The sequence below is a fragment of the Colobus angolensis genome, unplaced genomic scaffold, assembly GCF_000951035.1.
Source record: "Colobus angolensis palliatus isolate OR3802 unplaced genomic scaffold, Cang.pa_1.0 Scaffold219, whole genome shotgun sequence".
NCBI classification, from domain to species: Eukaryota; Metazoa; Chordata; class Mammalia; order Primates; family Cercopithecidae; genus Colobus; species Colobus angolensis.
Genome location: NW_012115366.1, coordinates 3171870 through 3196284, shown reverse-complemented (window position 1 = coordinate 3196284; position 24415 = coordinate 3171870). Strand labels below are relative to the sequence as shown.

General features: G+C 45.4%; 1 pseudogene; it reads right to left on the bottom strand.

The window, feature by feature from the left end:
• Window positions 1-328: 328 nt before the first annotated feature.
• Window positions 329-24389, bottom strand: LOC105512776 (annotated as a pseudogene).
• Window positions 24390-24415: the final 26 nt, after the last annotated feature.

Here is a 24415-nt window from a genome sequence, read left to right as displayed (position 1 = left end):
TGGAAGGGACCACCCACTCAGTTGTCCCTCGCTTAGACCCCTCTGTCCGCCTCCTCCATGGGACTCCTAGGGCACTGGGGATACCTTTGAACCCCCTTGAGCATCCCACCTCTTGTAACACCCTTGAGACATCTCACCTCCTGCACACCTCCTGGGGTTGGGAGCCTCATACAGGGTTCCCTGAGACTCCTGAGTATCCTGAGGGAGCCCTGTCACCTTCTGTAAACTTCACTGACCCTGAAGCTGCATGGCAAGTGAGCTAGGCCCTCCTGCTGGCCTGGCCCTTCTCGGCAGCCCTTGGTCAGTCCTCCCTCTTCCACACTTACAGTCAGGCCTTCTGTTTCCAGCAGATGTAGACGGCAGAGACACCAACCACCAGTAGCAGCTTGGGGCCCAGGAGGAGAGCTATGAGGAGTGGAGCAGTAGGAGCCAGTGCCAGGCCTGGAAATCAGGGAAGAGGAGGAGCCATGAGAAGAGCCACCTGGGAGCTCATCTCAGGGGCCTGCACTTACCCCATCTGAGGCTACCTGGGCCCATCAATGCTCTGAAGCTTTTGAACCTGCATCCTGCTCTGGCTTCCCAGACTCTAGCCAAAAGCAAAGGCCAGGGAAAGTGGCTCCTCATTCTCACTCACCCTGTCCCAGGCTGTCAGCTTATCCTCCTGGAGGGAAAAGATGGAGAGAGTGTATACTCAGGTGTTCATATGTATGGCAACTGGGTTCCTCACTTGATCCTCACAAGCCTGTGGGGCAGGGATTATTATTCCATTCTGATGGGGAAACTGAGGCCAGAGAGTTTAGGGAGTGCCCGGAGATTAGTGGGATCCAAATCTAGGGGAGCCCATCATTATGTCCCCAAGGGTGACTCCTGAGTCCAAGACCAGTCCAACACCCCAGGGTCATAAGAATGATTAGGAAAGGGTGGGCAGGTGGTGTGAGGATGGATTCAGAGTGACAGAGTTGCACGCTGCCCTTCTTAGCCTCAGAGGTATGGGGATGACTCCATATTCTCATGATCTCAGGGAGCCCTCCAGGGACAAGACCCAATGAAACCTGCTGGCTGGAAAATTCCCTGGTGAGTCAGGGAATGGGTATCATGCTTGGGAGGGCCTCAGACATCATCTATCCCACCTCAACTCCAGTGCAGATGTCATCTGAAATCTTTCTGATGGACACAGAGAGTCAGATCTACAGAAGCACATGTTTGGACTGTTTGCATTTTTTAAGTAAAGGGATTTGGATGTTAAAAGCAACAAATAAAGGTATTAATTTTTATATATATATAAAAAAATGGTGCTGGTGGGTCCTTAAGCGAGAAATGGAGACCTCAGCAACTGTGACTGCTGGAGTGTTATAGGCTGGCAGTTCTCAGCTGGGGCTTTCTCTCCCTTAAGGAGAGTTGCATTGCCCAAGTTTACTCCTTCTAGGGGGCAGCCCACGTGAGAGATAGACTGCATTGGGAATACGAAGGGCCAGCCCCTCCCCTCAATTTAAAAGAACTCTACAGGACCCTCCAGCCTTTGGCCTCTCTGCAGGAGCAGCTCTGCGTTTGTCCTGCCTGCACTGTGGCTCAGCACCTCCCTCCTCCTACACTCCTGCCTCCTCATTCCCTGAGGCTTGTTGGCCCTGACAGCACTCTAGGATGCTTCCCACATTCCTTTATCCATCCCCAGTTGGCCTCCCAGAGAAACTGACCTTGGGAAGTGGTTTGGAAAGCAGACTCTAAAATATAAGTGTGTGTGCAATTTGATTACTCATCAGCTGGTAATGAGGACCCCAAGGGTGGTGGTGAGTGGAGCTGGAGAAGCCCTGACTTGCTGTTGTGTTGCAATTGATAACATTTTCACTGGCAGTAAACTGGGATAGTGTAACCACGGGAAGGAAATTCCTTGCCATCAGTCTTTTGAAAACAGATTGGGAAATCGTAGTTATAAGAAATAAGGTGTCAGCTGTTGCTGGGCATCAATCCTTGTGAGAAAGACAATGAGAAGATAAGAGTGATTGATCATGAGTTAAGGTTCAGTGTGGAAGCCAGAGGACTTCTTGGCAGCAGTGTAGATTCTTATTTTTTGGAGCCACAGGGCAGAAGGAATAGAGGATCGGGTCCTGGGCATCATAGAAGAGTAGCAGAATCACAGAGGAGGATGAATCTCAGTTTCAATGGCTGCTATGCTAGGGTAGGGCCCTGATGGAGAAGTTGTGGGACCCTGAGATGTGGGAGGAGACATTTGGGTCAAAGCACTCAAAGATTGTCAGTTAACTTAGGAGTTGCTGGGGACAATTGCAGTAGCATAGCTACTTGTCTCTATAAATATCCTCCCCAAGCCAAAAGAAGAAACAACAAAGGAAAAGTAAACTCTACACAATCCAGGCTCTAAATATTACTTGAAGAGAGAAGGCCAAACTGCCAAGTGACTGTGAGTCAAAAGGGAACACTCACCTAACCCTAGTGCACAGTCTCTCACTAGGCTCCCACGCCACTGATGCAGCACGTCACAGAAGGCATCCTGCAGTTTGCCTGCCAGCCTAGACAATCTAAAATGCATTTCCAGACTTAGCATATGAGCCAGGATGCTATGTCAGACACACTGAAAGCACCCAAAAATGGCAGCCCTGGTCTGAGTGCCAGTGGGTGGATCAAAGTCTAAGAAAAGATTCAACCTTGTCCGGATGGTACAGAATCATCTCATCCTGTGCCTCCTTAAGAAGTACAACTGTGAACCCGAGAAATATCATGAGGAGCAGGCATAGGAGAACTTCCAAGGTGGAAGAGCAAGGTTAAGAACCTGAGGACTGAGAAACAGCCCAGCAGTCAGACACCGGGGACTCTACCCCCAGATACCAGCCCCCAGCCATGGAAAGTCATGAAGGGAGGACATAGAAAAGAGGAAGTCTCAAGTCAATAAATATAAACCCCCCTTCAAGAAACTACAAAAAGTAGGGCAAAGTAAACCTAAAGCACGCAGGTGATAGTAATTTAAAAAAAAAAAAAAAAAGAGAGCAGATAATCAATGAAACTGAAAACACAAAAACAATACAAAAAACCACTGAAACAGAGTGGATCTTTTGAATACATCAATAAAATGGGAAAAACTCTAGCATGACTGATGAAAAAGAAAAGAGAAATGGCACATTTTCAGTATCAGGATGAAACGTGGGATACCATTGCAGACCCTGCAGACACCAAAAGGGTTATAAGAGGATATTGTGAACAACTCTACACACAGAAATGTGACAACTTAGATAAAACAGACCAAAAATTATTCAAAACACAACTTACCAGGACTCACTCAATAGGAAACAAAAAATGTGAATACCCCTAAACTGTTAACGACATTGAATCTATGATTATAAAACATCCAAAAATATTCCCGAGGCCCAGATCTTTCACAGGAAAACACAAACACTTAAAGGGAAACTAAAACCAAATTTAATACACAGGGAAACGGATCTAAAATATTTTGGTAAAATTTGAATGCATGCTCCATTTTAGATAACATGTGGAAATTATTTTAATAACTTTATGAAACAGTAATTTAAATGCTTAAAATTTAATTAGACAATGACATTGGTTTTGTGAAAAATGTCCTTGATCACATGATCACTCAATGTGCAACTGCAGGTGCATGCGTGAGCAAGTTTTCAGCGGACGTGACTATGCACCTTCCACACATCTCTGATGATTGGGGACATTGTTTGTCTTCTATGTCCTCTCTTTACTCTTCCAGCAGGCAGGGACATGAACAAATCAGTGACTCAGCACTGACCCAGGAGATGATGCAAACATCACAGGGTGTTTTGGAAGGAAGCTGAGTCCTTATTCTTATTTTCTGGCACCTCAGGGCAGAAAGAATAGAAGATTGGGCCCCGGCCATCATTGGAAGAGTAGCAGAATCACAAAGGAGGATGAATCTCAGCTTCAGTGGCTTCTTTGCTGGGGTTGGGCCCTGACAGGGAAGTTGTGGGACCCTGAGAAGTGGGAGGAGATATTTGGGTCAAAGCACTCAAAGATTGTCATTCAACTGGAGGAGAGGGACCCCTCCTGGTATTATATGAGAGGGAAATAAGACATATTTTGGTTATACAGAAGGTAAACACTGGCCAAATTCAGGTCCTTGGGACAAAGCCCAGCAGAAGGGGAGAGTTTCTCTAATTAGCACAAATTCACATTATAGCCTGGTAGTGAGCCTGTCCTCAGGGACTAGATTTACCATCTTTAGTTTGGATCAATAACCTGATGTGATGGCCAGAAGTCTTCAACATCATCCCTCATTACTTCCTGAGTCCTGGTTTCCCCTTTGGTAAAACTCCAAAGTCACTGGGTGTTTGAAGCAGGAAAGGAGATGAGAGATGAACAGGAATTTGCACATGGTCCATGTGCAGAGTGACTGGGATTATTGTTGGTCAAATCTCACCACCAGAACACAGAAGAGGCCTGTGCTGTGACCAGGTCACCTGGGGGCCTGCTCCAGGCTTCAACTTCACTTGTCTTTCTCCAGCAGATGCCGGAGACTGCTGGGTGAGGTCACAGATGCGGATGGAAAAGTTTAGAATAGAACACAGACAAGGTAGAGGTTAGAAAGAGTGAAAGGGAAAGTGGTGCACTGATGAGACATGCAGAAGAAGGCGAGACACAGGACTTCATAGACAAATGCATCGCGTCCCTCTCTCCTTTTTCCTTTAATGTATATTTACACCAAAAGATCGATTAAGTTGTGCATCAAACTCTTGACGCACAGTTTCTCCTTGTAGATGGGTCTTAAGGGTGTTTGCAAATAGTCAATTGCTACCTTGAACCTTCTAAGTAGTGGTGACCTGTGGAGTGTAGGATTTGGGGGCATGAAGCTGACCTTAAAATTTTACTTTGTATTTATAGACTTCCAGCTTATTTTATGACAAGCATGAATATTGCTTTTAACGTTAAAGAAAAAGACAACATTTAAAAATGGGAAGTAACCCCATCCTGGGTGACATGTGAGCCCTGCTCCTTCTGGTGCACTGATATCTCCAGGGTATGGCTTTTGCTGACCGCTGGCTGCCCGTCATGCTCCACCCGGCAGGTGAGCACCACATCGTCCCTGTGGGCACAGGTGTTCACCAGGAGCCAGCTCGTCCAGTTGTAGGTACCATCCTTGTTCTCTGTGAGGGTCGAAGCTGTTTCTATCTGGGACACATTTCCATTCTCCAACCAGGTCAGCAGGAGTCTCAGGGGGTAGAAGTTGCTCACCTGGCAGGTGACGTTCGTCTGGTTCTCTGCCCTCATGGGCTGTTGAGTAACCTCCAAGGTGGGTGGAACTGAAACAGCACAGGGCAGAAGCTGTGACCTTGTGGCACAGAAAGATCACAGGGAGGGCTGCATAATGTAGCTCCCACCACCATGGTGAGGGCCTCACCAGGACAGTGCTAGGCAGGCAGCATGTGCTCAGACATTGAGGGTTCTCTTTGCATATGAGTGAAATTACTAAGCACAGTGCCTGGCACACAGCAGGTGCTGAAGGACTGGTAGCTCCTACTAGGCTAAGAATGGGTGAAATCTACAAGCACCACCCCGGCATACAGTTGGAAGGTAAGAACTGTAGCAAAATCAGTGAAATCACCAAGCACATAGGGATCTGGCTCCTAGTAGGTGCTCACTAATTGTAGTTGCTCTTGGTGAAATAAATGAAACTCTCTAGCTACAGAGCTTGGCACACAGTTGGTGGTCCCCTGACAGCTGCCATTTAAATGATGGTAAGTGACCAGTACACCTAGGTGCATGGTAAGTGGGCAGCATCATCAGAGATTAGATTCCAGGCCATTCAAGATCTAGAGCAGTAGCCTGGGGAGTGGGGAGTGGGCTTGGCAGCCAGGTGTGAGCTTGGGGTGGGTGTGAGGGTCCTCTACCTCAGATGGCCTCAGACAAGTTGGCAGTACCACAAAGAAAGTCCTTCTGCAAGGTGACCTGGGCCATCTCACAGATGACTTGAGAGAGAATGTCAATGGGGATCAGCACCACCCTGGCTATGCTGTGGGTGCTGTAGGGCACGCTGTGTCCTGCAGCATCCAAGTTGGTCTGGAAGTCTGAGAGCTCATCCCCATTTTTGAACCATTTCAGGGTGATGTCTCTGGGGGAGGAGCCGTGAGACTCGCAGGTGAAACTCACTGTGTGCTCAGGTGTGGCCCTTGCTGTGGGGCCGGATACCACGGGGACAGAGGGTTTGGTTGCAAAAGGAGCATCGATAAACAGGAGACATGTCTGAGATGACAATCACTAACGATAAGCGTGTGACATGTTAAGAACCTTCTGAGACGTTAGTTTTTAACCTTTCTAATAATGTCGGGAAGGCAGTCTCCTTTTCTCAATTTACAGATCAGGACACAACAGCTCTGAGAGGTGAGAACCAGCCCATGGTCAGACAGTGAGTAGGGGTAGGTCCCAGAGGGAAGTCCAGGCCTGAGTTCACAGTCCTCTCCACACAGGGTGACTTCCACCAATCTTGGCATAGGAACAAAATTACTGACTGGGCTCCCTGCTTGTTAATAACTGGTCTTAGCTGGCCTCCCCCGGAGAGCTCACCAGCCTCAGAGAGGACATTTATAGAAGCCAGTACAGGGATCAATGGCAAAGTGGCACCACCGTGAGAGCTGCAGCCAGGCTGCTCAGCCCAGGAGAGGGGTGGCCTGGCACACCCAGTTCCTCATCTGCAAAATAGGAGGATGGCATTTCTACTTCCTGGAATGTCGCCAGGATTAAATGGGGTGATGGAAGCAGTTTTGCTCTGGATCAAACACAGAAGATGCTTCTCGAAATTAAAGACAGATCTATCTTTAACCCAGACTTTACAGATACACAGAGGCCTCTCTTTAGGTATTATACAAATATGAATTATTCTATATTTTTATTCTTTTCACAAATATTTCATTCTGTCACATGAAAGGCATTAATTAAGGATAAAGCTTTAGCGTAGAGCTCACAGTTTGTAAGAGCATTGGAATGACACCTGCTAAAGGTCAAGCCACAGTGTGTTGCCGTAGACCTGGATAACAACTAACTGAAGCCAGGGTCCGTGGGATTTTGATCTCTCTCACCTGGAGTACTTTAATTAAATAGCCAGTGAGAACAGTTTGCAGTTTAGGATTTTTGACCAGCTGATGAACTGTTTCCGAAAACAACCTTTTGTGAAAATCCCCTATAAAAAGCTTTTCCTGCGTTTCCGTACGGGACACTATTCAGGGTTTTGCTGACTCAGTGTATTCAAATTGCACCTCTTTATTTTTCCAATAAATGCTCTTTCCTTTGGCCTTCCTAACAATCATTGTTGTTGTTGTTGTTGTTAGTAGCTCTAATCTGCTGCAAGTCCTACATTTGAAAAGAGGAAATTTGTTTTTGGAATCTGTATCTTCAGTTAGGTCAGGTTTGGGTCCAAAACAAGGATCACTGAGTACTAAGAAAGCCAAAGGTGATTAACTTTTTCATCATTAATTAATCACAAGAGACAAAGACCTAGGCCACACCAACAGGCAGAAACCAATTCTGGGCCCTGAAATTGGAGAATCAGAACAATGAGGCGGTTTCTCCCTGTAGATGAGTTTTAAGGGTGTCTGCAAATTGCTGATTGTTACCTTGAACCTTCTGCCGTCATCTTAGAAAGCACGTATTACACATGTTTGCCTTTGCCAATATTAACTTGCTCCCTAATATGCGTGAAATATTTTGAGAGCACAGTAAAGAGGGTGTCACTTGAAGATGTCAACTCTTTGAGCCACCAGCAGCATGGGTGTCCCTAGAGGGCTGAGAGGCTGTCTTCAGTTCCCATCTATTGAGGGCTTCTTGGCCGCCTGACGCTGGCTGCTCTCTCTACACCTCTCAGCACTTTAATCCTCCCTCCATTTCTTAGAGGGGGTCCTCATGTGAGCCCTTGTGTACGGTGAGACTGTGAGAGGATTCTTGCTGGCCAAGGACCAAAAGTAGATAGAAACCCCACCCTGGGAAGATGAACGAGGGTAAATGCAAGTGCATAGCCTGGCATGTAGTAGGTGCTTAATAAATAACCCCTGTGACTGTAATCATGAGGTTTGGTCATTATTGCTACTGGAGCTGCATAATTGTTCTTCAGGCAACAGAACAAAGAGGAGCAGAAACACCAAGGAAAGGCTCAAACCCTACTCACTGCAGCTGCCAGAAAAACCCAAATGATAAAAGGAGCAGCAACCACCATGTTTGGTGAACTGGCTTTCAGGTAAGATCACAGGTGAAGCTGGAAGCGTTTTGGAAGAAGGAGGGAAAACGTACCTCAGTGACATCTGGGAGTGCTGAAGGAGGGAGGCTTCTGGGGCTGAGGAGTGAGGATGTGCTAGGACTCCAGCACCTGCTTAGATACAAACGTTTTCAAGACAGAAGGTTCCCCAGCACTGAGGCTGCATCTGAGCAAGGCTTTGTCCCAGTCTCCTATCTTGGGCCCTGAGGCCAGTAGCATGGGAGGGGTCCTGTCCAGGCTTCTGGGGCCTCCCAGAATGTTCCCAGCATGTCTGTGTTGAAGCACCCATGGCCCAAAAAGCTGTTCTCAAAGCCCCAGAACCTGGGGCACCACTTTTGCTAGGGGGATGTGTGTGAGAATCTTCTGGAGCCATTCAGAACTTTAGATGCCAGGCCCACGTTAGACCAATTAAACTGGCATTTTTAGGGGGATCCTGGGTCCAGCTTTGTTAACTTTTTTTTGGTAGTTTTCCCAGTGATTGTAATGAGCAGCCAAGGTTGAAAGCCACTGGACCCCAACCCAAACCCCATTTATACTTGGTGCCTAGTGATGCCCTGACCTGTCTGAGGTCACACAGCTTCACCCTAACAAGCTCACATTTATTGAGCATTTACTGTATGCTTGTTGATGCCCTAAGCATTTAACACGATTTCACTTCTTCAGACGCTGCTCAGTCTGTGAGGTCAGTGTTACCATTAAAAGGGTGAGGACATCGAGGCCTATGGTGGCAAAGTGCCTTGTCCCAGGTGGCAGGGCCAGGAAGAGTCAGAGCCGGGAAGAGGCCCAGGCAGCTGGGATACTGCCCGTGCTCTCCTAACCATCGTTCTGCAGAAGCTCAGTAATAACCTGAACAACAGCAGCATGAGGGACTCTGTGCACATCCTCTGCAATCCTCACAGAACCCGGAACGGGGCCATGATAATCAGCATCACACCGAGGGGGAACCCAAGGACTCAAGGGAAGGCAAGACTGGCTGAAGATCACATGATCTTGAAATAACACCTCACTTTGGGGGTGCCTACAGTGTGCTAGGTGATTTACAGAGAGAACCTTAACCTTACCACTTTCCTAAAGGAGTCCATGATTATCTCTATTCTACAGATGACGAAACTGAGGCTGAACAAAATGAAGGCACTGTCTCCTCATCCTCCATGTGTCCCAGTGGGCATTCCTGTGTCCCACCAAGCAGTTATGTCCATTAACAGGGCAAGTGTTTTAACTTCTTCAGCCCCAACACTGACTGCCACCTCAATTGTCCCTTTGAGATTCTAGACTTCATGCAATGTTAGGGAGAAGTCTCCCTCCTGGGTGCCCAGGCCTGCTTACCCTGCAGCCATAAACAAAAGACAGTGGGCTCCTGACAGCCGGAGGGGAGAACCTAAACTCTTGCTCACATGGGCGCCAAACACTCTCTAGGAAATGCCTCATCTCCTCATCCTTAGTCCTCAGCGCCATGAGCGGGCAGATGCATGCTCTGCTGGGCTGCAGGAGGCTTGACTGTGCTCAATGGATGCTGCTGAGTGAAGGAGAAACAGCACAGCACGGGGGGAGAATCCTACATGCTTTATGTGTGCAGAGACCTGTGCTTTAGGAACCGGCTTGGCATATCATGAGACACCTGCAGGACCTTTCTGATGGGAGTGTAAAGCCAGCCCCTCGACCCTACAGGGTTATTGTTTTGTTTTTAACACTTTTTGCTGTAGAACTGAACACTGCAAGAATTTAGAAAGAGAAGGTTGGAGCATTTCTCCACACTTGGAAAACCACAGCTGAGTGTTGCAGAGACAAGGGCTGTGAGTCAGACTGGGGGGTTAGAACCTTGGCTCCCTGACCTGCTCACAAGTCAGGTCTCTTCTCAAAGCCTCAGTGTCCTCATCTTTAAAGGAGGTAGCAAATGGCTCCTCCCTCATAGCACTGGTTGTAAGAAGACTCTGGCACAGCTGCTGCTTCCTGGCCTCCTTCCCCACCTCCCTCCTTTCTCATCTAGCTCATCATTTAGGCTGAGAGCATGGCAAAGAGGAGTGAGCACTTTACTAGGAGTTAGCAGATCTGAGTCACACCTGAGCCACCACTGGCTGTGACTGCCTGGGCTGGGGAGGCACCACCTGGAAACTTCAGTGTCTTTACCAATATTATCTGCACAATCAGGATGAAGTCACCTTCCATGTCTAAGTTGAACGGTTATGGGGAGCTGATTTCAGTCATTACTGGGCAATGTACATTTTCATGTACACACATGTACATGAAAGCATCATGTTTTATGCTTTACATATACACATTTTTTTAAAAAAAGAAACTGTTAGTAAAGCGATGTGTCTTCTGGAGGCTCTGTTTTTTGCCTTTCCAAATTCCAGAGGCTGCCCACGTTCCTTTCTCACAGTTTCATCTTCCCATCACTCTAACCTCTTGCTTGCATCCTCACAAGTCCTTCTCTAAGAATTAGTCTCCTTCCTCCTTCTTGTAAGGACCTTTCTTATATATTGTGTCCACCCTGATGCCAGAGCCACATGTTACAACCACTGTCTTAAAAGTGTTTGAAGTGGGGCTGGGCATGATGGCTCATGCCTTTAATCCTAGCACTTTGGGAGGCGAAGGCAGGTGGATCACCTGAGGTCAGGAGTTTGAGACCAGCCTGGAACAACATGGAGAAACCCTGTCTCTACAAAATACAAAATTAGCCAGGCGTGGTGGCTTATGCCTGTAATCTCTGATTGCTGCATCATCTAGGAGGGAAATTGGGCAATATTCTCAAATATGAAAGCACACTATCCTCTGACCTAGGAAAGTCACTTCCAGTGGGTGTCTCCTGCCTGAGCAGCTTGACACATGTACAAGGTCATCCACTGCATGATTGTTTTAGTATCTAAGGTTGGGAATAACTTACATATCCATCAACAGACTGTAAAATAAATTTTGATTTTCCATAGATTATAGTATTTTTCAGCTGTAAAAAACTGGAGCAGCTCTCTATGTTCTGATGTGGAATCTCGATATGGAATGACAGGGCTTGAGTTTGGGAGAAGCTTTCCAATCACCAACGAGCTTTAGTGTCTGAATGTGAGGTGCATTGTAAACCTTTGGGAAATGGGTGAAAAGAGAAATGCTGGTTCTCTGACCTGTGGTTCTGTTTGAGAAGCTTTTATTTAGCACCCATAATACACCAGGCTCTTCATGGAGACAGTGTCTAACACAGGGGAAGGAAGGAGACTGCCTCGATTCACACATGGACTCTGGCTCCAATTCTGTCAGTAATTGGCCCTGTGACCATGGACAAGGCCCCCGTCATGTCTTGGCATCAGTCTCCCATCTGTAAAGGGGGTTGGGTTGGATGGTCTGAAGATCCCTCCTGTGCTGACATTCCAGAATTCAGGAGTTAGGACGAGGCTCTTGAGCCTCTGGCAGGAAACCCCAAATAAGTCTTTTTGCTGCCTTATATGGGGAACCCCTAAGTCACCCAGTTGTGGGACCTCTTTCCTGAAGTGAGGGACGTTCTGAGATGACGCAGCTCTGCTCAGAGCCCATGGTGACTGTGTGACTCAGTCCCCAAATCCCACAAGGGTTTCCCAAATGGACCCACAGCAAATGCCAAACTTATTGGCATCTCCTCCCACCAGGCCATCAGATTCAGCAGTGAATGTGCCTCCCAGGAATCTTCCCCGTGGGGTGTTTCTGAAGATTAAATAAAGAAAAACACGATTTACGCTCTTCATGCCCTGGATGGATTTCTCCTCATTAGAAGGGAAGAGAATGTAAGCTTGGTGGGGAAGAGCTTTAGGCTTTTTCATTCACTGCTGTTTGCACAGCATCCAGGGCAGAGCCTGGTGCACAGTGGGGTCTCAGTGAGTGCCTGCTGCATAAAGAAGAGACTGGGTAACCCTGAGGGGGAAGCCTTCTCTGGAGGCAGAAGGCAAGGTCCAGACCTGTGCCTGGGCAAGTCACTCAGTCTGTCAGTTCCCTCATCTGTGGAACCAAAGGGCTGGGTCAGCTTTGCAAACACAAGAGCTGTGGAGCCACAGACTGGGGATGCCGTCTTTTCCATCAAATATAAGCCGTGGACCCTCGAGCGACTACCATGACATCTCCAAGCCTCAACTCATGTGATCTGGAGAAGGGGTGACATCAGATCATGAAAATGAGCAGCCACCACCACACCTGATTGTTGCTCCAAGAATGGATAATGTAATTATTGACTTAATGTCACACCAGAGGACGAAGGAGGCCCACACTGTACTCACCACGCACAGACAGCTCAGTGCCTGCTCCAGACTTCAACTCCACGTCGGGGCTCCCTTTCCGGAACTTCACACAGTAGTAGGTGCCGGCATCTGCTGGGGTGATGTTACTGATGCGGATGGAAAAGTCCATGTTGTTTCTCTTTGTGGGGTCTGAAACAGTTGTTACCCGGGGTACGTGGCCTTCTTTCAGATGGTAGATTAATTCCCGGCCTGGTCCAGCTCCTCTGAACCACTGGATGGGCCCCACAGGGATCAGGGAGGTCACAGTGCAGTTCAGAGTGGCCGACTCTCCAGCTGCAACTGATACGGACTTCTCAGGCTGAATCACCTGCAACTCCTCCTCACCCACCACTCCTGGAAAGGAGCACAAAGGAGTCATTTTTTCATCCTTACATGACCCTCTGTGTTTCCTCAAGTGTTTATCAATGATTTTCATTGACTGGGTGCACACTAGGAGCAGGCCTTGAGCTCAGCCCACTACAGGTATGTTCTCATTTAACCCTCACACACCTGGCCTATAACATAAGACTGAAATATAAGCGAGGACACTGAGGCAGAGAGGTTCACTTTCCTTTTCCTTACTGTCTTTTGTCTTTATGTTTGCTTTCTTTACTTTTCTTTTCTTTTTTCTTATTTCTTTTCTTTTTTTTTTTTTTTTTTTTTTTTTTTTTGAGACAGGGTCTTGCTCTGTCTGCTGCCCAGGCTGGAGTGCAGTGGTGCAATCACAGCTCACTGTAGCTTCAACCACCCAGGCCCAAGTGATCCTTTCACCTTGGCCTCCCAAGTAGCTGGGTCCACAGGTGCATTCCACCATACCTGGTCAATTTTTATATTTTTTGTAGTGACACAGTTTTACTCTTTGCCCAGACTGGTCTCTAACTCCTGGGCTTAAGCAATCCATCTGCCTTGGCCTTCCAAACTGCTGGGATTACAGATGTGAGCCACCACGCCTGGCCAAGAGGTTCAATTTTAATGTAGAGCTTTGGGTTGAGGACCTGAGTAGAACTATTGAGTCCTCCTTGGAAGTGCCATGTTTTGCCAAATATGGCCTCCAACTGTGGCTACATGGAGTGTGGCACTTTTTGTATCACTGGATTGGGTGGGACCCTGTGACTTCTTTAGACCACTGAGTTTTGAGCAGAAGTGTTGAGTATAATTTGTGGGCTGTGTGTTTAACTGCAAGAGCCTCTATGGATCAATTTCTCCCTTCCAGAGACTCACAAGGCTCTGATGGGGCCTGCTCCATTGCCTGGATGTGTGAATGACCGTTGCATGCAGAACTGTCAATACACACTGAATATGTAGCTTCCAGTGGAAATACAACATTGTTTTAAGCCCCTGGTAATTTTTCACCCATAGCACAATCACCTAAGTTACATAAGTTTCCTAATGCTGATGTGACAAATTACCAAAACTTAGTGTCTTAAAAGAAATGTAATATTTTATAGTTCTGGAGGATAGAAGTCCAAAATAGTGTTGCTGGGGTATAATTAAGAAGAAACGATGAAAGTCAAACACACAAAGATAGAGAATAAAACAGTGGTGACTAGGGATGAACTTGTGGGAGGTGATGGGGAGATCAAAAGATACAAAATTGCACTAAGTCTGACGAAGAAGTCCAGAGAATGAATGTGCAATCTGAGGACTCTAGTCAATAATGTTGTATTGAATTCAGTATTTTTGCTTAAAGAGCACATTTCAGGTGCTGTTGACATAAAACACATGCAGCATAACTATGGGAGATGATGGATGTGTCCATTTGCTTAACTTTAATAATCATTTCACTACGTATATGTATATGTATATGTATATATGTATGTGTATGTGTATGTATATGTATATGAAAACATCATGTTTTACACCTTACATTTTGACAATTTTTAAAGCACTTTCAGCAGAGCTATGTGTCTTCTGGAGGCTCTGTTTTTTGCCTTTCCAAATTCTAGAGTTTTCTCACATTCCTTTCTCACAGTTACATCTTCACACCACTCTAACCTCTTGCTTGCATCTTCACATGCAAACATCCTGGAATACAAGGATGTTTCAATGTCCTTATCTAAGAATTACTTTTCTTCCTGCTTCTTGTAATCACCCTTGTGATGTGTTAGCTCCACCCTGATGCTAGACCCAGATGTTAAAATCACTGTCTTAAAAATGCTGAGGTAAAGGAAACAATGGACCAAGAGTTAAAGGAATGTAAATGTCTTAACAAAATGAGAACATAAAGAAAGAGAAATTATAGGAATAAATCAAACAGAAACTTAAGAATTGAAAGTACAATAACTAAAAGTTCACTAGAGGGGTACCCCAATGGGTCTAAGCAGGTGGAAGAATAATCAGAAAACTGGAAGATGGAATAATTGAAATTATTGAGACTGAAGTATGGGTGGAAAACAGAATAAAGTCTAGAGCACAGAATCTAAGGGAACTGTGAGACATTATCAAATGTATCAACATACACCTTACTAGAGTTCCAGGGAGAAAAAAGAGAAAGAGAGAAAGGAATAGAAGATTATTTGAAGACACAGTGGACAAAAATCTTCACAAACTTGATAAAATACAGGAATCTACAAATTTAAGGCACAGAAGAAATGCAGGTTGAACTAAAAAATAAACTCAGAGACCCACACTAAGACACATTATAATCCACCTGTTGAAAACTAAAGTCAAAGAGAGAATCCTTAAGGCAGTAGGACAGAAGCGATTCCTTACATACAAGAGACCCTCAATAAGATTTTCACCTGAGCTCTTATACAAAGCACTGAAGTCCAGAAGATAGAGGGATGGTAAGTTCAAAACGTTAAAAGAGGAAAAACATGTCAATCATGAATTCTATACCTGGCAAAGTGTCCTTCAAATACAAGGGAGAAATTAAGATATTCTCAGATAAACAAAAGCTAACAGAGTTCATGACCACTAAACCTTACCTACAGGAAATACTAAAGGGAGTGCTTCAGGTGGAAATGACAGGATGCTGCATGGTAACTCAAAGTGGTATGAAGAGATAAAGATGTCCAGTTATGTGTACATTTTTAAAAAATCATTTATCAATATCCCACAAGCAAGCTGTGAGCACCCTGCCCAGGTGACCAGGTAACCAGTATTTTAAAGCTGGTCCCTGCCACAATTCCTCTTCTTGTCCTCCCCTACTGTGACCTAGTGACATTAAAACATTTTAGTAAAACCCATCATAGTTTTTACGTATGTCCTCAGCCTTGACTGCCAGTAAAGGCACTTGCCCAGGAATCTCATCTCTCTTGCCTACTCAGCTGCTTGATTGAGCCTGCTCCTTGGGAGCTCCTCCCACATGGCTTCCTGCATGGCCTGCCCTACTTCCATCTCCAGGAACTGTGAGTATGCCTCTTCATATGAACTTTTCATGGCCACGTTAGAGTGATCCTCTAAGATTTAACCAGCAGGAATCACTCTAACATTTTCAATAGTAATGGCAATGAGGATGGGATCATTCTAAACTCGGGTGGAAAGTTCCTAGGCAATGCCTTTTACTCCTCATGACTTACTGATTTGCTACTCTGACTGGCTCCACAATTTGAGAAGGCTTTTTACCCTGATGACGTTCTTGTACTATGCTATGTACAGCTTTGTGTTGTCTTTTGGAGTGCTGCCATGGCTCTCCATCCTGAAGCGAGGATCCTGTTCCAATATCAATAATGACATCCACCTTTCTTCAAGAGCACAAGATGATATAATATTGGTAACACTTCTACAAAGAAGATTCATGTGATATGCATATTAATGTCACATAATCCAGCATCTGTAAGTTTTTTTTGGGATGCCCATGGCAACATATTCTTAATTTACAAATTTTACTTACAAATTAAAATCAACAGGCACTCCTGCTAGTGTCTTTAAATGAATTAACAAACAAAAATATCTCTTCTCTGTAGAGACTTTGGCGATGTCTTTCATGCCTCTTGGAGTCTCTAGAGCACTCATGATGGCTATGTATTTCCTCAGGGCCTTGATGCAAAAATAATGCTCTTTGTGGCCTAGGCTATACTCCTTTAAAACAACCAACTGGTTACCTACTAGAATCTCCTGACTTGGAGTCCAGATTAAAGGATAATACTCTCCTGTTGCAATCATTAACCATAAATTGCTCCACAGGCCAGGCTCTGCTCATCTGAAATGACACCCATTGGAATTTAAACTTCCACTACAACACAAAATTAAAATCGCTGCCAGGTACACTTGCACACCTTTCTGTTGACAGTTGGCATTATTACTACTTGGTCTGTTGATGCAACAATCCTCAACCAAATACTAGCAAACTGAATTCAACAGCATATTAGAAAAATTATACAGCATGAGCAAGCGATATTTATTTCTGGAATACAAGGATGTTTCCATGCACAAATGACAAACAATGTAATATATCGTATTTATAGAAGAAAGAGAAGAAACAGATGATTAACTCATTTGATACTGAAGACCATTTGACAAATTTGGAGATCTTTTTATGACAAAAACCATCAATGAAAGGAACATATGAAACTTCTATAAAATAATAAAAGTCATATACACATACTTTATTTTCACTTATCACTGTCTAATATACTATTTTATTTGCTTATTTACCATGTGTATCGGTTACTGTCATTCTCCCCAGGGGAGACAAGCAACAAAAGGGCACGTACTTTTTCTCTTTTATTCAACAACGTTCTTTGTTAGGTCCTGGCACATAGTAGGTATTCATTAAATATGTGTGTAATGTGTGGATTGCTCAGTGGAACACTTTCCAAGGAGACTAAATATTGTATTTTAAGTGAATTGCTTTTATGAAATTTGCCAGAAAATGTGTTCCCCATGTGGGTGAATTGGTGAAAAAAAATCAACTTGTATACATGCGGAAATCAGAAGAGTCAAGGAGAAGAAAACCACCTAAATGTGAGGTGCATTCTGAACCTTAGTGAAATTAATGAAAAAGGGAATGCTGGCTCTCTGACCCAGGGTTCTGTTTGAGGGGCTTTTATTTAGTGCCTATGATGCACCAGGCTCTTCTGTGGAGACAGTGTCTAACACAGGGGAAGGAAGGAGACTGCCTCGATTCAGACATGGAATCTGGCTCCAATTCTGTCATTATCTGGCCCTGTGACCATGGACAAGGCCCCTGATATGTCTTGGCTTCAGTCTCCCATCTGTAAAGGGGGTTGGGCTAGATGGTCTGAAGATCCTTTCTGTGCTGACGTTCCAGAATTCAGAGTTAGGATGTGGCTCTTGGGCTTCCAGCAGGAAACCCCAAATACGCATTGTTTCTGCCTTATATGGAGAACCCCTAGGTCACCCAGTTGTGGGACCTCTTTCCCGAGCTGAGGGACATTCTGAGATGACGCAGCTCTGCTCAGAGCCCATGGTGGCTGTGTGACTCAGTCCCCAAATCACATAAGAGTTTCCCAAATGGATCCACAGCAAATGCCAAACTTATTGGCATCTCCTCCCACCAGGCCATCAGATTCAGCAGTGAATGTGCCTCCCAGGAATCTTCCCCTTGTGATGTTTCTGAAGATTAAATAAAGAAATACACGATTTACACTCTCCATGCCCTGGATAGATTTCTCCTCATTAGAAGGGAAGAGAATGTAAGCTTGATGGGGAAGAGCTTTAGGCTTTTTCATTCACTGCTGTTTGCACAGCATCCAGGGCAGAGCCTGGTGCACAGTGGGGTCTCAGTGAGTGCCTGCTGCATAAAGAGGAGACCCGGCCACCCTGAGGGGGAAGCCTTCTCTGGAAGCAGAAGGCAAGGTCCAGACCTGTGCCTGGGCAAGTCACTCAGTCTGTCAGTTCCCTCATCTGTGGAACCAAAGGGCTGGGTCAGCTTTGCAAACACAAGAGCTGTGGAGCCACAGACTGGGGATGCCGTCTTTTCCATCAAATATAAGCCGTGGACCCTCGAGCGACTACCGTGACATCTCCAAGCCTCAACTCATGTGATCTGGAGAAGGGGTGACATCAGATCATGAAAATGAGCAGCCACCACCACACCTGATTGTTGCTCCAAGAATGGATAATGTAATTATTGACTTAATGTCACACCAGAGGACGAAGGAGGCCCACACTGTACTCACCACGCACAGACAGCTCAGTGCCTGCTCCAGACTTCAACTCCACGTCGGGGCTCCCTTTCCGGAACTTCACACAGTAGTAGGTGCCGGCATCTGCTGGGGTGATGTTACTGATGCGGATGGAAAAGTCCATGTTGTTTCTCTTTGTGGGGTCTGAAACAGGTGTTACCCGGGGGAAGTGGCCTTCTTTCAGATGGTAGATTAATTCCCGGCCTGGTCCAGCTCCTCTAAACCACAGGGTGGGCCCCACAGGGATCAGGGAGGTCACAGTGCAGTTCAGAGTGGCCGACTCTCCAGCTGCAACTGATACGGACTTCTCAGGCTGAATCACCTGCAACTCCTCCTCACCCACCACTCCTGGAAAGGAGCACAAAGGAGTCATTTTTTCATCCTTACGTGATCCCATGTTTTTCCTCAAGTGTTTATCAGTGACTTTCGTAGATAGGGTGCACACCAAGAGTAGGCCTTGAGCTCAGCACACAGGGTGTATCATGTCGTTTAATCACAAGCCTGTAACATAAGACTGTATTACATCTGAGGACACGAAGCACAGAGAGGTTCGATTTCAAGGTAGTGCTTTGGATTGAGGACCTGAGTGGAGCTCCTGAGCCCTCTTCCGAAGTGTCATGCTTTGGCAAATACATGATCCTCCACTCTCTGGCCACATGGAGTGTTGCACTTTCTGGACCATTGCATTGATCATACAAGGCCATATGACTTCTTTAGTCCATTGAGTTGTGAGCAGAAGTGATGGATATAATTTGTGGGCTGTATATTCAACTGCAAGAGCACCTATGGATTAACCTTTGCCTTCCATAGAGACCCACAAGTCTTTGACAGTGTTTGCTCCATCAGCCTGAATGCATGAACGACCATAGCCTGCAGAATCCTCACCCACACTGAACATTCAGCTTAAAATATAAACACAACATTGTTTTAAGCCTCCAGGGATTGCTCACCCATAGCTTAATCACATTGTGTTAATTTCGTAATGCTAATGTGACAAGTTACCAAAATTTAGTGTCTTAAAACAAAAGAAATCTATCATATTATAGTTCCAGGGGTCAGGAGTCCAAAATGGTGCTACTGGGGTACCAAGAAATTATGATGAAAGAAAAATACACAAAGGTAGAGAATAAAACAGTGATGATTAGGGGTGAAGTAGTGGGAGGTGATGGGGAGATGTAGGTCAAAAAATACAAAGTTGCAGATAGGTGGATAAAGAAGTCCAGAAAAAGAAGGTACAGTATGAGGCCTCCAATTAAAAATGTTGTGTTGAATTCAGTATTTTTGTTAAAAGCATATTTTATGTGCTCTTAACATACACACACGTGTAGGGTAACTATGGGAGATGCTGGGTGTGTCCATTTGTTTCACTAAATACACTTACATGAAAGCATCATGTTTTATGCTTTACATATACACATTTTTAAAAAAGCTGTCAGTAAAGCTATGTGTCTTCTGGAGGCTCTGTTTTTTGCCTTTCCAAATTCTAGAGGCTGCCCACGTTCCTTTCTCACACTTACATCTTCCCATCACTCTAATCTCTTGCTTGCATCCTCACATGTCCTTCTCTAGGCATTAATCTCCTTCCTCCTTATAAGGACCGTTCTTGCATATTATGTCTACCCTGATGCTAGACCCAGATGTTAAAATCACTGTCTTAAAAATGTTTGAAGTGGGGTCGGGCACGGTGGCTCACGCCTGTAATCCCAGCACTTTGGGGTAATCCCAGCACTTTGGGATATCGGGGCGGGCAGACCACCTGAAGTCGGGAGTTCAAGACCAGCCTGAACAACATGGAGAAACCCCCATTTCGACGAAATACAAAATTAGCAGGCATGGTGGCTCATGTCTGTAATCCCAGCTACTCGAGAGGCTGAGGCAGGAGAATCGCTTGAACCTAGGAGGCGGAGGTTGTGGCGAGCAGAGATCATGCCATTGCACTTCAGACTGGGCAGCAAGAGCAAAACTCTATCTCAAAAAGAAACAAAAAACAAAAAACAAAAAAAAACAAAAAAACCCGTCTCTACAAAAAATAAAAAAAAAAAAATTAGCCCGGTGTGGTGGCAGGCACCTGTAGTCCCAGCTACTCGGGAGACTGAGGCAGGAGAATGGCGTGAACCCGGGAGGCGGAGCTTGCAGTGAGCCGACACCGTGCCACTGCACTCTGGCCTGGGCTACAGAGCAAGACTCAGTCCCCCACCACCCCCGCCAAAAAAAGAAAACACTTTGAAGTGGTAAAGGAAACAATGGACAAAAGACTAAAATCATAGGATGACACATGCATTAACAAAATCAGATAATCAAGAAATAAAAATTATAAAAACAAATCAAATGGAAACTTAGGAGTTGAAACTACAACAAATAAAGTTCACTAGGGGGATTCCACAACAGGTGTAAGTTGGTAGAAAAATATCAGAAAACTGGAAGATGGGTTAATTGAAATTATTGATACTGAGGTATGGATGAAAAGAATAAGATAAAGAGAATAGAATCTAAGGGAATTGTGGGTGCCTGACACCCCAGCGACGGGGCTCCCAGTAGCTGGGAGGGGGAGGCGGGGGTGGCTCCCAATAGCCAGGGGGGCGAGTGGGCGGGTGGCTACTGGGAGCCAGATAGGGGGGCGTGCCTCACCTCTCGGCGATGTGGCTCCCAATAGCCAGGGGGGAGAGGGATTGGCTCTTAGTCACCACATCGCGGGGGGTGCCTCACCGATATCACAGAGTTTGTGTTCACCTCCTGCCATATGGGGAGTAATACCATCTTCTCCCCTTCCGGATATCAGGAAGAGTATCACAAGGGGTTGTACAGTGTCTGCGATACTGGGAGTAATATCAAGCTCTCGGCCTTGGAATATGAAGAAGAATGTCACAGAGTGGATGTACACCCTCTGCCATATTGCGAGTCATATCAGCTTCTCCCCTCCATGGATATTAGGAGCAATATCCCAGGCTGGGTGTACGCCTCCTGCTATACAGAGTGTAATATCATCCTCTCCCTCCCAGGTTATTAATTACACTATCACAGGGCAGGTGAACACAGCCTGTGAATTATTATCATCCTCTCTGCCTCCGGATACCAGGAACAAAATCACAGAAGAGCTGTACCCTCCCTGCGATATTGGGAGTAATAGCATAGGCTTCTTCCGGGAATATTAGGAGCAATATTACCTCGTGGCTGTCCATTCATTGCTATGTTTGGAGTCGTGTCATACTCTACCCCCCTTTATATTAGGATCAGTGTCACGGGGTGAATGCGAACCTACTGCGATGTTAAAACTAAAATCATGCTCTCCGTCCCTGGAGAGCTCTGCTCTTTGCTCTGTACACAGCATCACAGGTAGGTGTACACTCCCTGTGGTATTAGGAGTAATAACATGATTATTAAACATCAATGATTGATTTTAGTAATTATCAATGATACTAATAATTAATAGGATACCATTATTAATTATGGATAATTATTTTAAATACATGATTATGCATACTTTAAATTAATTATTAATATTAATGTCATTTAACAACATTATTAGTCCCTAATGCTAATTATTATTTTATTACCAGCCTCACTTTGTATTGATTTAAGTAACATGAATTGCTGATATCATTATTTTATTATTATTAGTGATATTACTATTAATTATTATTACAAATCATTAAAATTTTAAACCAATATTAATTTTTACTATCTTTATTGTGATCATTAATATCTACAATTAGTATTAATTATTATATTTATTAATATTAATAATTAATAGACTTGTTCCTGATATCTACCGGGGAGAGAATGATATTAAGTTATATATCACAGAAGGTGTACACGCCCCCAGTGATATTGTTTCGAATTTCCGCTTGGGAGAAGAGGATATGACACCCAACATCACAGGGAGTAGAAACACTCCTGGGATACTGTTCTTAATATTCAGGGAGGAAGAGGACGATATGACTCCTAATACAGAGGGGTGTACACCCTCTGAGGGTGTGTACACTGGGGGTGTACAACCGTCTATGAAAGAGTTCATAATTTCCAGAGGGGGAGATGATATTACTCAGAATATCGGAAACAGGCTATGAGTCCACCATGGCTCCCAGTAGCCAGGGGGGCGAGGCGGAGGTGGCAATAATTAATTCTATGTTTACTTCCTCGCATTTTCTAATATTTCTGCTAGTAGCATAACATGAGGAAAAGAATGAACTCTGGAGCTGGTTGACCTGGACTTGAATTCCAGCTGCTCCACTGACTGAGGTAGAAGACAATGAATGGAGAAGTTCTTCCCTCCACTTGACTCCTTGTTTGCAAATAGCGGATAATAGTTGTAGCTTTCACACAGGGATGTTGTGAGGATTAGTGGAGATAAAACAGGCAAAATGCTAATAACTGTGTCTACATGGTAGGAAGAGCTCAATTGTTAAACTCTTACTGCTATCATTTGGGTACAGTGTACGTGTGAGAAAAATAATTTGAAAAGTGAGACCCCTGCCCTCTAGGGCCTGTGAGGTGACATCACAGAAGGGCCCAGTGGGGAACTGAGAGGCTGCTGTGCCCACCCCTGTGATTCTGGGGTCAGCTCCATGGCCTGAGAAGCGATCAGGACAGGTAACTTGCCCAGGAGCTGTGAGCAGGGCTCTCCCGGGCTGCACCAGGAAAGGCCCTCCAATCCTGCCTGTCTTGAGGAAGGGGAAAGAAATTATCCATGGGAAAGTTAAGAGAACCAAGGAGGTTGTAGTACCTGTTATGGGCTGAATGTGCCCCCCAAAATGCACGTGTTGAAGCTCTAATCCCCAGCACCTCTGAATGTTACAGTTTGGGAGACAGGGTCTTCAAGAAGTAATTTAGTTAAATGAGGTCATTGGGGTGGGCCTTAATCCAACATGATTGATATTCTCATAAGAAGAGGAGATGAGGACACAGACACACACAGAGGAAGACCATGTGTTAAGACAGAGAGAGAAAATGGCCCTCTACAATCCAAGGAGAAATTAACCTCAGTAGGTTTAGTTAGTAGAAACTAATCTCAGTAGAAACTAACACTGCTGACACCTTGATCTTGGACTACAGCCTCCCTAACTGCAAGGAAGTAAATGTCTGTAGTTTTAGCTGCCCAGCAGGCAGTTCTTTGTTATGGAGGCCCTAGGAAAGGAATATAGGACCCAGTAAGCAGCAAATGTGGAACTTCTTAAAGAGGAAGAGGTCACAGAGAAAAGGGTGGTAAGAATCACGTCACAGGGGAGGGAGGAGCATGGGGGAACAGAAGACAAAGTAAGGAGCACCCTTAGATAGGACGGTGGCTGAACATTCCCAGGACACACTGCACCACTGCCCTACTCAAGTGAGCACCATTACAGACTTCACATCCTCAGTTTAGTGAAGAGAGAAGGCTGGGCCTGGAGCCACATAACCCTGTTAGGCTGTCTCTGAGCTCACTCAGTGGCCTTGGGCATGTCACTTGGCCCTAGGGCCTCAGCACTGGTAAGGATTTAAATAATAATTCTTCTCTGCTTTGTCAGTTGAAATACTATCAAAATGTAAGTAATTGTTGTAATGGTGGTTGAATCATCCTGTGGTTCAATGCCTCTGGTAGCCAGCTGCAGATGCACAGAGAAAGCACTCAGCTCCTTGATTTTCTGCTCTCAGTCAAGGCCTAATCCTTGGCCTTTCTTGGCAGCCCTTGTCATTGTCTGGAATCCCTGGAAGTCCAAGGGTAGGCCATGTCTCAGTGGGCAGGGAAAAAGATTTTAACCCAAGGCAATGCTCACCTGTGAGTGCCCCCAGCAGTAGCGTCATCAGCAGGAAAGGACCAGGAAGGTGGGACCAGGAGGCTGGGACAGGCATTCTGGAGAACTTAGGAGCCTGCTCTG